Source organism: Gobio gobio, assembly GCF_949357685.1.
Source record: "Gobio gobio genome assembly, chromosome: 19".
Taxonomy (NCBI): Eukaryota; Metazoa; Chordata; class Actinopteri; order Cypriniformes; family Gobionidae; genus Gobio; species Gobio gobio.
The window spans coordinates 7,171,681-7,185,943 of NC_137112.1; positions in this window are offsets into that span (position 1 = coordinate 7,171,681).

Below are 14,263 nucleotides of genomic sequence, written 5' to 3' on the forward strand. Positions count from 1 at the left end.
CTCGTCACACGGCTGTCCATTAGCACGAAACTGGGCTCTGGTTTTTTTTGGCAGCCAAGTTTAGGATGATGATGTTAAAGTGGGTAGCAAGGTGCTTCAAACAGCCTTGCCGGGCACTCTCAAACACTAAAGACACCAAACGACGAGGATGGGATTCGAACCCACGCGTGCAGAGCACAATGGATTAGCAGTCCATCGCCTTAACCACTCGGCCACCTCGTCACACGGTTGCCTCTGTGCATATATGTTTCTTTTGTGTGCTGCTTTTGCTTTTTTGGAAAGAACCTAGAGACAACGCCTGAGTCTAGAAAAAGGTAGCATAGCTGGTATTGGACCTACCTCAGAATGTGTTTGCAGTGTCCTTGCACTCTTTATTATCCTACCCAACCTCGTAGGGGACTTGCTGAATCGATCACAAACTAAAAACATGTTCTTGGAGACTGAACTCTAAGACTCCGCCCCTTTGCTGCCAAGATACCCATAATTCTCAGCCCCCAGATTTACAGATGCAGAGCACTTTTTTTGAGTGAAGAGAGGACAATGAAAAAATCTTTTTGTGCATTCCCCTCGCCTGTTTCGTAGACACACCATGCAGCCATCAGTGCCAAAAGCTGATTGCATAGTAGTTTAAAGCTTGATACCATCCTGTCGTTCCATGTCAAGATAGGACCAGGGAAGATGTCGCGACCTTCACCAATATTCTTTAGCAGAGGCAATATTGTAGCCTATGAGGTTTAACCGAGGCGTGATCATTGCTAGTTGAAAACTTTACCCAATACCCCGCCAGAATGATTTGAAATACAGTCATCCACGGCAATTTTTGTCAGTCTCTTAGGAGACTCAATAACTTGTTGAAGCAAAGAGTTGTGCTGTTCTTGAGCTTGTAGAAGGCTGGCATAGTCGGGATTTGATCTTCTCTCGGCACGTGTTTGGAGTGTCTTTGTGTTCTTAATGTTCATATCCAAGTACCAGGGGGATTGTGGTATTGATCCTGACCACAACAATGTTTTCAGATATGAACACAAGCTTTTTTTGCTGCTATCATTAAAATGCGATTCAGTTTAAGCTCGCCATGACGTGTTGTAAACATTTGGATAGATGCAAGCGGCAACCGTGCGGTTGACCTGTTCACTAGGCTCTCTGTGACACAAAAGCCTTCAAACGGCGAAGATATTTAAACTTACGTGTGCAGAGCACAATGGATTAGCAGTCCATCATCCTGAACCACTAGACCACCTTGTCACACGGCTGCCTATTAGCACGAAACTGGACTGTGTTTTTTTTCTGCAGCTATGTTCAGGATGATGATGTTAAAGTGGGTGCTGAGCAGCAAGAAAATAGGCTGTGATGTTTTTTTGCAGCTTTTTCTAGGATGATGATGTTAAAGTGGGTAGCAAGATGCTTCAAGCGGCCTTGCCGGGGTCTCTCGGACACTAAAGACATCAAACGACGAGGATGGGATTCGAACCCACGCGTGCAGAGCACAATGGATTAGCAGTCCATCGCCTTAACCACTCGGCCACCTCGTCTTACGGCCGCTAATAACACGAAACTGGGCTCTGGTTTTTTTTGGCAGCCAAGTTTAGGATGATGATGTTAAAGTGGGTAGCAAGGTGCTTCAAAAAGCCTTGCCGGGCACTCTCGAACACTAAAGACACCAAACGACGAGGATGGGATTCGAACACACGCGTGCAGAGCACAATGGATTAGCAGTCTATCGCCTTAACCACTCGGCCACCTCGTCACACGGCTGCCTACTGGCACGAAACTGGGCTCTGGTTTTTTTTGGCAGCCAAGTTTAGGATGATGATGTTAATGTGGGTAGCAAGGTGCTTCAAACAGCCTTGCCGGGCACTCTCGAACACTAAAGACACCAAACGACGAGGATGGGATTCGAACCCACGCGTGCAGAGCACAATGGATTAGCAGTCCATCGCCTTAACCACTCGGCCACCTCGTCACACGGCTGTCCATTAGCACGAAACTGGGCTCTGGTTTTTTTTGGCAGCCAAGTTTAGGATGATGATGTTAAAGTGGGTAGCAAGGTGCTTGAAACAGCCTTGCCGGGCACTCTCGAACACTAAAGACACCAAACGACGAGGATGGGATTCGAACCCACGCGTGCAGAGCACAATGGATTAGCAGTCCATCGCCTTAACCACTCGGCCACCTCGTCACACGGCTGCCTTGATGTTAAAGTGGGTAGCAAGGTGCTTCAAACAGCCTTGCCGGGCACTCTCAAACACTAAAGACACCAAACGACGAGGATGGGATTCGAACCCACGCGTGCAGAGCACAATGGATTAGCAGTCCATCGCCTTAACCACTCGGCCACCTCGTCACACGGCTGCCTCTGTGCATATATGTTTCTTTTGTGTGCTGCTTTTGCTTTTTTGGAAAGAACCTAGAGACAACGCCTGAGTCTAGAAAAAGGTAGCATAGCTGGTATTGGACCTACCTCAGAATGTGTTTGCAGTGTCCTTGCACTCTTTATTATCCTACCCAACCTCGTAGGGGACTTGCTGAATCGATCACAAACTAAAAACATGTTCTTGGAGACTGAACTCTAAGACTCCGCCCCTTTGCTGCCAAGATACCCATAAATCTCAGCCCCCAGATTTACAGAAGCAGAGCACTTTTTTTGAGTGAAGAGAGGACAATGAAAAAATCTTTTTGTGCATTCCCCTCGCCTGTTTCGTAGACACACCATGCAGCCATCAGTGCCAAAAGCTGATTGCATAGTAGTTTAAAGCTTGATACCATCCTGTCGTTCCATGTCAAGATAGGGCCAGGGAAGATGTCGCGACCTTCACCAATATTCTTTCGCAGAGGCAATATTGTAGCCTATGAGGTTTATCCGAGGCGTGATCATTGCTAGTTGAAAACTTTACCCAATACCCCGCCAGGATGATTTGAAATACAGTCATCCACGGCAATTTTTGTCAGTCTCTTAGGAGACTCAATAACTTGTTGAAGCAAAGAGTTGTGCTGTTCTTGAGCTTGTAGAAGGCTGGCATAGTCGGGATTTGATCTTCTCTCGGCACGTGTTTGGAGTGTCTTTGTGTTCTTAATGTTCATATCCAAGTACCAGGGGGATTGTGGTATTGATCCTGACCACAACAATGTTTTCAGATATGAACACAAGCTTTTTTTGCTGCTATCATTAAAATGCGATTCAGTTTAAGCTCGCCATGACGTGTTGTAAACATTTGGATAGATGCAAGCGGCAACCGTGCGGTTGACCTGTTCACTAGGCTCTCTGTGACACAAAAGCCTTCAAACGGCGAAGATATTTAAACTTACGTGTGCAGAGCACAATGGATTAGCAGTCCATCATCCTGAACCACTAGACCACCTTGTCACACGGCTGCCTATTAGCACGAAACTGGACTGTGTTTTTTTTCTGCAGCTATGTTCAGGATGATGATGTTAAAATGGGTGCTGAGCAGCAAGAAAATAGGCTGTGATGTTTTTTGCAGCTTTTTCTAGGATGATGATGTTAAAGTGGGTAGCAAGATGCTTCAAACGGCCTTGCCGGGGTCTCTCGGACACTAAAGACATCAAACGACGAGGATGGGATTCGAACCCACGCGTGCAGAGCACAATGGATTAGCAGTCCATCGCCTTAACCACTCGGCCACCTCGTCACACGGCTGCCTATTAGCACGAAACTGGGCTCTGTTTTTTTTTGGCAGCCAAGTTTAGGATGACGATGTTAAAGTGGGTAGCAAGGTGCTTCAAAAAGCCTTGCCGGGCACTCTCGAACACTAAAGACACCAAACGACGAGGATGGGATTCGAACACACGCGTGCAGAGCACAATGGATTAGCAGTCTATCGCCTTAACCACTCGGCCACCTCGTCACACGGCTGCCTACTGGCACGAAACTGGGCTCTGGTTTTTTTTGGCAGCCAAGTTTAGGATGATGATGTTAATGTGGGTAGCAAGGTGCTTCAAACAGCCTTGCCGGGCACTCTCGAACACTAAAGACACCAAACGACGAGGATGGGATTCGAACCCACGCGTGCAGAGCACAATGGATTAGCAGTCCATCGCCTTAACCACTCGGCCACCTCGTCTTACGGCCGCTAACAACAGGAAACTGGGCTCTGGTTTTTTTTGGCAGCCAAGTTTAGGATGATGATGTTAATGTGGGTAGCAAGGTGCTTCAAACAGCCTTGCCGGGCACTCTCGAACACTAAAGACACCAAACGACGAGGATGGGATTCGAACCCACGCGTGCAGAGCACAATGGATTAGCAGTCCATCGCCTTAACCACTCGGCCACCTCGTCTTACGGCCGCTAACAACACGAAACTGGGCTCTGGTTTTTTTTGGCAGCCAAGTTTAGGATGATGATGTTAATGTGGGTAGCAAGGTGCTTCAAACAGCCTTGCCGGGCACTCTCGAACACTAAAGACACCAAACGACGAGGATGGGATTCGAACCCACGCGTGCAGAGCACAATGGATTAGCAGTCCATCGCCTTAACTACTCGGTCACCTCGTCACACGGCTGTCCATTAGCACGAAACTGGGCTCTGGTTTTTTTTGGCAGCCAAGTTTAGGATGATGATGTTAAAGTGGGTAGCAAGGTGCTTCAAACAGCCTTGCCGGGCACTCTCAAACACTAAAGACACCAAACGACGAGGATGGGATTCGAACCCACGCGTGCAGAGCACAATGGATTAGCAGTCCATCGCCTTAACCACTCGGCCACCTCGTCACACGGCTGCCTCTGTGCATATATGTTTCTTTTGTGTGCTGCTTTTGCTTTTTTGGAAAGAACCTAGAGACAACGCCTGAGTCTAGAAAAAGGTAGCATAGCTGGTATTGGACCTACCTCAGAATGTGTTTGCAGTGTCCTTGCACTCTTTATTATCCTACCCAACCTCGTAGGGGACTTGCTGAATCGATCACAAACTAAAAACATGTTCTTGGAGACTGAACTCTAAGACTCCGCCCCTTTGCTGCCAAGATACCCATAATTCTCAGCCCCCAGATTTACAGAAGCAGAGCACTTTTTTTGAGTGAAGAGAGGACAATGAAAAAATCTTTTTGTGCATTCCCCTCGCCTGTTTCGTAGACACACCATGCAGCCATCAGTGCCAAAAGCTGATTGCATAGTAGTTTAAAGCTTGATACCATCCTGTCGTTCCATGTCAAGATAGGACCAGGGAAGATGTCGCGACCTTCACCAATATTCTTTCGCAGAGGCAATATTGTAGCCTATGAGGTTTAACCGAGGCGTGATCATTGCTAGTTGAAAACTTTACCCAATACCCCGCCAGAATGATTTGAAATACAGTCATCCACGGCAATTTTTGTCAGTCTCTTAGGAGACTCAATAACTTGTTGAAGCAAAGAGTTGTGCTGTTCTTGAGCTTGTAGAAGGCTGGCATAGTCGGGATTTGATCTTCTCTCGGCACGTGTTTGGAGTGTCTTTGTGTTCTTAATGTTCATATCCAAGTACCAGGGGGATTGTGGTATTGATCCTGACCACAACAATGTTTTCAGATATGAACACAAGCTTTTTTTGCTGCTATCATTAAAATGCGATTCAGTTTAAGCTCGCCATGACGTGTTGTAAACATTTGGATAGATGCAAGCGGCAACCGTGCGGTTGACCTGTTCACTAGGCTCTCTGTGACACAAAAGCCTTCAAACGGCGAAGATATTTAAACTTACGTGTGCAGAGCACAATGGATTAGCAGTCCATCATCCTGAACCACTAGACCACCTTGTCACACGGCTGCCTATTAGCACGAAACTGGACTGTGTTTTTTTTCTGCAGCTATGTTCAGGATGATGATGTTAAAGTGGGTGCTGAGCAGCAAGAAAATAGGCTGTGATGTTTTTTTGCAGCTTTTTCTAGGATGATGATGTTAAAGTGGGTAGCAAGATGCTTCAAGCGGCCTTGCCGGGGTCTCTCGGACACTAAAGACATCAAACGACGAGGATGGGATTCGAACCCACGCGTGCAGAGCACAATGGATTAGCAGTCCATCGCCTTAACCACTCGGCCACCTCGTCTTACGGCCGCTAATAACACGAAACTGGGCTCTGGTTTTTTTTGGCAGCCAAGTTTAGGATGATGATGTTAAAGTGGGTAGCAAGGTGCTTTAAACAGCCTTGCTGGGCACTCTCGAACACTAAACACAAACGACGAGGATGGGATTCGAACCCACGCGTGCAGAGCACAATGAATTAGCAGTCCATCGCCTTAACCACTCGGCCACCTTGTCTTACAGCTGCCTATTAGCACGAAACTGGGCTCTGGTTTTTTTTGGCAGCCAAGTTTAGGATGATGATGTCAATGTGGGTAGCAAGGTGCTTCAAACAGCCTTGCCGGGCACTCTCGAACACTAAAGACACCAAACGACGAGGATGGGATTCGAACCCACGCGTGCAGAGCACAATGGATTAGCAGTCCATCGCCTTAACCACTCGGCCACCTCGTCACACGGCTGTCCATTAGCACGAAACTGGGCTCTGGTTTTTTTTGGCAGCCAAGTTTAGGATGATGATGTTAAAGTGGGTAGCAAGGTGCTTGAAACAGCCTTGCCGGGCACTCTCGAACACTAAAGACACCAAACGACGAGGATGGGATTCGAACCCACGCGTGCAGAGCACAATGGATTAGCAGTCCATCGCCTTAACCACTCGGCCACCTCGTCTTACGGCTGCCTATTAGCACGAAACTAAGCTCTCTTTTTTTTTGGCAGCCAAGTTTAGGATGACGATGTTAAAGTGGGTAGCAAGGTGCTTCAAACAGCCTTGCCGGGCACTCTCGAACACTAAAGACACCAAACGACGAGGATGGGATTCGAACCCACGCGTGCAGAGCACAATGGATTAGCAGTCCATCGCCTTAACCACTCGGCCACCTCGTCACACGGCTGCCTTTTAACACGAAACTGGGCTCTGTTTTTTTTTGGCAGCCAAGTTTAGGATGACGATGTTAAAGTGGGTAGCAAGGTGCTTCAAAAAGCCTTGCCGGGCACTCTCGAACACTAAAGACACCAAACGACGAGGATGGGATTCGAACACACGCGTGCAGAGCACAATGGATTAGCAGTCTATCGCCTTAACCACTCGGCCACCTCGTCACACAGCTGCCTACTGGCACGAAACTGGGCTCTGGTTTTTTTTGGCAGCCAAGTTTAGGATGATGATGTTAATGTGGGTAGCAAGGTGCTTCAAACAGCCTTGCCGGGCACTCTCGAACACTAAAGACACCAAACGACGAGGATGGGATTCGAACCCACGCGTGCAGAGCACAATGGATTAGCAGTCCATCGCCTTAACCACTCGGCCACCTCGTCTTACGGCCGCTAACAACACGAAACTGGGCTCTGGTTTTTTTTGGCAGCCAAGTTTAGGATGATGATGTTAATGTGGGTAGCAAGGTGCTTCAAACAGCCTTGCCGGGCACTCTCGAACACTAAAGACACCAAACGACGAGGATGGGATTCGAACCCACGCGTGCAGAGCACAATGGATTAGCAGTCCATCGCCTTAACCACTCGGCCACCTCGTCACACGGCTGTCCATTAGCACGAAACTGGGCTCTGTTTTTTTTTGGCAGCCAAGTTTAGGATGATGATGTTAAAGTGGGTAGCAAGGTGCTTCAAACAGCCTTGCCGGGCACTCTCAAACACTAAAGACACCAAACGACGAGGATGGGATTCGAACCCACGCGTGCAGAGCACAATGGATTAGCAGTCCATCGCCTTAACCACTCGGCCACCTCGTCTTACGGCCGCTAACAACACGAAACTGGGCTCTGGTTTTTTTTGGCAGCCAAGTTTAGGATGATGATGTTAATGTGGGTAGCAAGGTGCTTCAAACAGCCTTGCCGGGCACTCTCGAACACTAAAGACACCAAACGACGAGGATGGGATTCGAACCCACGCGTGCAGAGCACAATGGATTAGCAGTCCATCGCCTTAACCACTCGGTCACCTCGTCACACGGCTGTCCATTAGCACGAAACTGGGCTCTGGTTTTTTTTGGCAGCCAAGTTTAGGATGATGATGTTAAAGTGGGTAGCAAGGTGCTTCAAACAGCCTTGCCGGGCACTCTCTAACACTAAAGACACCAAACGACGAGGATGGGATTCGAACCCACGCGTGCAGAGCACAATGGATTAGCAGTCCATCGCCTTAACCACTCGGCCACCTCGTCACACGGCTGCCTCTGTGCATATATGTTTCTTTTGTGTGCTGCTTTTGCTTTTTTGGAAAGAACCTAGAGACAACGCCTGAGTCTAGAAAAAGGTAGCATAGCTGGTATTGGACCTACCTCAGAATGTGTTTGCAGTGTCCTTGCACTCTTTATTATCCTACCCAACCTCGTAGGGGACTTGCTGAATCGATCACAAACTAAAAACATGTTCTTGGAGACTGAACTCTAAGACTCCGCCCCTTTGCTGCCAAGATACCCATAATTCTCAGCCCCCAGATTTACAGAAGCAGAGCACTTTTTTTGAGTGAAGAGAGGACAATGAAAAAATCTTTTTGTGCATTCCCCTCGCCTGTTTCGTAGACACACCATGCAGCCATCAGTGCCAAAAGCTGATTGCATAGTAGTTTAAAGCTTGATACCATCCTGTCGTTCCATGTCAAGATAGGACCAGGGAAGATGTCGCGACCTTCACCAATATTCTTTAGCAGAGGCAATATTGTAGCCTATGAGGTTTAGCCGAGGCGTGATCATTGCTAGTTGAAAACTTTACCCAATACCCCGCCAGAATGATTTGAAATACAGTCATCCACGGCAATTTTTGTCAGTCTCTTAGGAGACTCAATAACTTGTTGAAGCAAAGAGTTGTGCTGTTCTTGAGCTTGTAGAAGGCTGGCATAGTCGGGATTTGATCTTCTCTCGGCACGTGTTTGGAGTGTCTTTGTGTTCTTAATGTTCATATCCAAGTACCAGGGGGATTGTGGTATTGATCCTGACCACAACAATGTTTTCAGATATGAACACAAGCTTTTTTTGCTGCTATCATTAAAATGCGATTCAGTTTAAGCTCGCCATGACGTGTTGTAAACATTTGGATAGATGCAAGCGGCAACCGTGCGGTTGACCTGTTCACTAGGCTCTCTGTGACACAAAAGCCTTCAAACGGCGAAGATATTTAAACTTACGTGTGCAGAGCACAATGGATTAGCAGTCCATCATCCTGAACCACTAGACCACCTTGTCACACGGCTGCCTATTAGCACGAAACTGGACTGTGTTTTTTTTCTGCAGCTATGTTCAGGATGATGATGTTAAAGTGGGTGCTGAGCAGCAAGAAAATAGGCTGTGATGTTTTTTTGCAGCTTTTTCTAGGATGATGATGTTAAAGTGGGTAGCAAGATGCTTCAAGCGGCCTTGCCGGGGTCTCTCGGACACTAAAGACATCAAACGACGAGGATGGGATTCGAACCCACGCGTGCAGAGCACAATGGATTAGCAGTCCATCGCCTTAACCACTCGGCCACCTCGTCTTACGGCCGCTAATAACACGAAACTGGGCTCTGGTTTTTTTTGGCAGCCAAGTTTAGGATGATGATGTTAAAGTGGGTAGCAAGGTGCTTTAAACAGCCTTGCTGGGCACTCTCGAACACTAAACACAAACGACGAGGATGGGATTCGAACCCACGCGTGCAGAGCACAATGAATTAGCAGTCCATCGCCTTAACCACTCGGCCACCTTGTCTTACAGCTGCCTATTAGCACGAAACTGGGCTCTGGTTTTTTTTGGCAGCCAAGTTTAGGATGATGATGTCAATGTGGGTAGTAAGGTGCTTCAAACAGCCTTGCCGGGCACTCTCGAACACTAAAGACACCAAACGACGAGGATGGGATTCGAACCCACGCGTGCAGAGCACAATGGATTAGCAGTCCATCGCCTTAACCACTCGGCCACCTCGTCACACGGCTGTCCATTAGCACGAAACTGGGCTCTGGTTTTTTTTGGCAGCCAAGTTTAGGATGATGATGTTAAAGTGGGTAGCAAGGTGCTTGAAACAGCCTTGCCGGGCACTCTCGAACACTAAAGACACCAAACGACGAGGATGGGATTCGAACCCACGCGTGCAGAGCACAATGGATTTGCAGTCCATCGCCTTAACCACTCGGCCACCTCGTCTTACGGCTGCCTATTAGCACGAAACTAAGCTCTCTTTTTTTTTGGCAGCCAAGTTTAGGATGACGATGTTAAAGTGGGTAGCAAGGTGCTTCAAACAGCCTTGCCGGGCACTCTCGAACACTAAAGACACCAAACGACGAGGATGGGATTCGAACCCACGCGTGCAGAGCACAATGGATTAGCAGTCCATCGCCTTAACCACTCGGCCACCTCGTCACACGGCTGCCTTTTAACACGAAACTGGGCTCTGTTTTTTTTTGGCAGCCAAGTTTAGGATGACGATGTTAAAGTGGGTAGCAAGGTGCTTCAAAAAGCCTTGCCGGGCACTCTCGAACACTAAAGACACCAAACGACGAGGATGGGATTCGAACACACGCGTGCAGAGCACAATGGATTAGCAGTCCATCGCCTTAACCACTCGGCCACCTCGTCTTACGGCCGCTAACAACACGAAACTGGGCTCTGGTTTTTTTTGGCAGCCAAGTTTAGGATGATGATGTTAATGTGGGTAGCAAGGTGCTTCAAACAGCCTTGCCGGGCACTCTCGAACACTAAAGACACCAAACGACGAGGATGGGATTCGAACCCACGCGTGCAGAGCACAATGGATTAGCAGTCCATCGCCTTAACCACTCGGTCACCTCGTCACACGGCTGTCCATTAGCACGAAACTGGGCTCTGGTTTTTTTTGGCAGCCAAGTTTAGGATGATGATGTTAAAGTGGGTAGCAAGGTGCTTCAAACAGCCTTGCCGGGCACTCTCAAACACTAAAGACACCAAACGACGAGGATGGGATTCGAACCCACGCGTGCAGAGCACAATGGATTAGCAGTCCATCGCCTTAACCACTCGGCCACCTCGTCACATGGCAGCCTCTGTGCATATATGTTTCTTTTGTGTGCTGCTTTTGCTTGTTTGGAAAGAACCGAGAGACAACGCCTGAGTCTAGAAAAAGGTAGCATAGCTGGTATTGGACCTACCTCAGAATGTGTTTGCAGTGTCCTTGCACTCTTTATTATCCTACCCAACCTCGTAGGGGACTTGCTGAATCGATCACAAACTAAAAACATGTTCTTGGAGACTGAACTCTAAGACTCCGCCCCTTTGCTGCCAAGATACCCATAATTCTCAGCCCCCAGATTTACAGAAGCAGAGCACTTTTTTTGAGTGAAGAGAGGACAATGAAAAAATCTTTTTGTGCATTCCCCTCGCCTGTTTCGTAGACACACCATGCAGCCATCAGTGCCAAAAGCTGATTGCATAGTAGTTTAAAGCTTGATACCATCCTGTCGTTCCATGTCAAGATAGGAGCAGGGAAGATGTCGCGACCTTCACCAATATTCTTTCGCAGAGGCAATATTGTAGCCTATGAGGTTTAACCGAGGCGTGATCATTGCTAGTTGAAAACTTTACCCAATACCCCGCCAGAATGATTTGAAATACAGTCATCCACGGCAATTTTTGTCAGTCTCTTAGGAGACTCAATAACTTGTTGAAGCAAAGAGTTGTGCTGTTCTTGAGCTTGTAGAAGGCTGGCATAGTCGGGATTTGATCTTCTCTCGGCACGTGTTTGGAGTGTCTTTGTGTTCTTAATGTTCATATCCAAGTACCAGGGGGATTGTGGTATTGATCCTGACCACAACAATGTTTTCAGATATGAACACAAGCTTTTTTTGCTGCTATCATTAAAATGCGATTCAGTTTAAGCTCGCCATGACGTGTTGTAAACATTTGGATAGATGCAAGCGGCAACCGTGCGGTTGACCTGTTCACTAGGCTCTCTGTGACACAAAAGCCTTCAAACGGCGAAGATATTTAAACTTACGTGTGCAGAGCACAATGGATTAGCAGTCCATCATCCTGAACCACTAGACCACCTTGTCACACGGCTGCCTATTAGCACGAAACTGGACTGTGTTTTTTTTCTGCAGCTATGTTCAGGATGATGATGTTAAAGTGGGTGCTGAGCAGCAAGAAAATAGGCTGTGATGTTTTTTTGCAGCTTTTTCTAGGATGATGATGTTAAAGTGGGTAGCAAGATGCTTCAAGCGGCCTTGCCGGGGTCTCTCGGACACTAAAGACATCAAACGACGAGGATGGGATTCGAACCCACGCGTGCAGAGCACAATGGATTAGCAGTCCATCGCCTTAACCACTCGGCCACCTCGTCTTACGGCCGCTAATAACACGAAACTGGGCTCTGGTTTTTTTTGGCAGCCAAGTTTAGGATGATGATGTTAAAGTGGGTAGCAAGGTGCTTTAAACAGCCTTGCTGGGCACTCTCGAACACTAAACACAAACGACGAGGATGGGATTCGAACCCACGCGTGCAGAGCACAATGAATTAGCAGTCCATCGCCTTAACCACTCGGCCACCTTGTCTTACAGCTGCCTATTAGCACGAAACTGGGCTCTGGTTTTTTTTGGCAGCCAAGTTTAGGATGATGATGTCAATGTGGGTAGCAAGGTGCTTCAAACAGCCTTGCCGGGCACTCTCGAACACTAAAGACACCAAACGACGAGGATGGGATTCGAACCCACGTGTGCAGAGCACAATGGATTAGCAGTCCATCGCCTTAACCACTCGGCCACCTCGTCACACGGCTGTCCATTAGCACGAAACTGGGCTCTGGTTTTTTTTGGCAGCCAAGTTTAGGATGATGATGTTAAAGTGGGTAGCAAGGTGCTTGAAACAGCCTTGCCGGGCACTCTCGAACACTAAAGACACCAAACGACGCGGATGGGATTCGAACCCACGCGTGCAGAGCACAATGGATTAGCAGTCCATCGCCTTAACCACTCGGCCACCTCGTCTTACGGCTGCCTATTAGCACGAAACTAAGCTCTCTTTTTTTTTGGCAGCCAAGTTTAGGATGACGATGTTAAAGTGGGTAGCAAGGTGCTTCAAACAGCCTTGCCGGGCACTCTCGAACACTAAAGACACCAAACGACGAGGATGGGATTCGAACCCACGCGTGCAGAGCACAATGGATTAGCAGTCCATCGCCTTAACCACTCGGCCACCTCGTCACACGGCTGCCTTTTAACACGAAACTGGGCTCTGTTTTTTTTTGGCAGCCAAGTTTAGGATGACGATGTTAAAGTGGGTAGCAAGGTGCTTCAAAAAGCCTTGCCGGGCACTCTCGAACACTAAAGACACCAAACGACGAGGATGGGATTCGAACACACGCGTGCAGAGCACAATGGATTAGCAGTCTATCGCCTTAACCACTCGGCCACCTCGTCACACGGCTGCCTACTGGCACGAAACTGGGCTCTGGTTTTTTTTGGCAGCCAAGTGTAGGATGATGATGTTAATGTGGGTGGCAAGGTGCTTCAAACAGCCTTGCCGGGCACTCTCGAACACTAAAGACACCAAACGACGAGGATGGGATTCGAACCCACGCGTGCAGAGCACAATGGATTAGCAGTCCATCGCCTTAACCACTCGGCCACCTCGTCTTACGGCCGCTAACAACACGAAACTGGGCTCTGGTTTTTTTTGGCAGCCAAGTTTAGGATGATGATGTTAATGTGGGTAGCAAGGTGCTTCAAACAGCCTAGCCGGGCACTCTCGAAAACTAAAGACACCAAACGACGAGGATGGGATTCGAACCCACGCGTGCAGAGCACAATGGATTAGCAGTCCATCGCCTTAACCACTCGGCCAAAAACAGGGCAAAACGGACTGCCACAGGGGGGAAAGAAAGGGAAAGGAGAGGGGGAAGGGGGGGGAAAGGGAAAAAAATTGAAAAAAAAATTTTAACACTTATAAACACACAAAGGATTTAAGTAAAAGTTTTGATTGATTTTTGATTATACAATTTATAATAAAAAACTGTTAAAAAAATACTAATCTGATAAACACACCATACACCCTTGCCAGGACTTGCACCTGGAATCTTCCACCCAAAGGATGGTTGTGTTACTATTACACCACAAGAGTTTTTTTGTGTGTTTTTTTTTTTTTTTTTTACTATTGCACCACAATAGTTTTTTTCTTTTAAATATATTTTGTATATATTTTAACCACACAAGTATTTTTTTTTTTCAAACACAATTAAAAACGGAACTATATACAAAAAAATATTTTAAAAAATAAAATAAAAACCTAACTATATACATT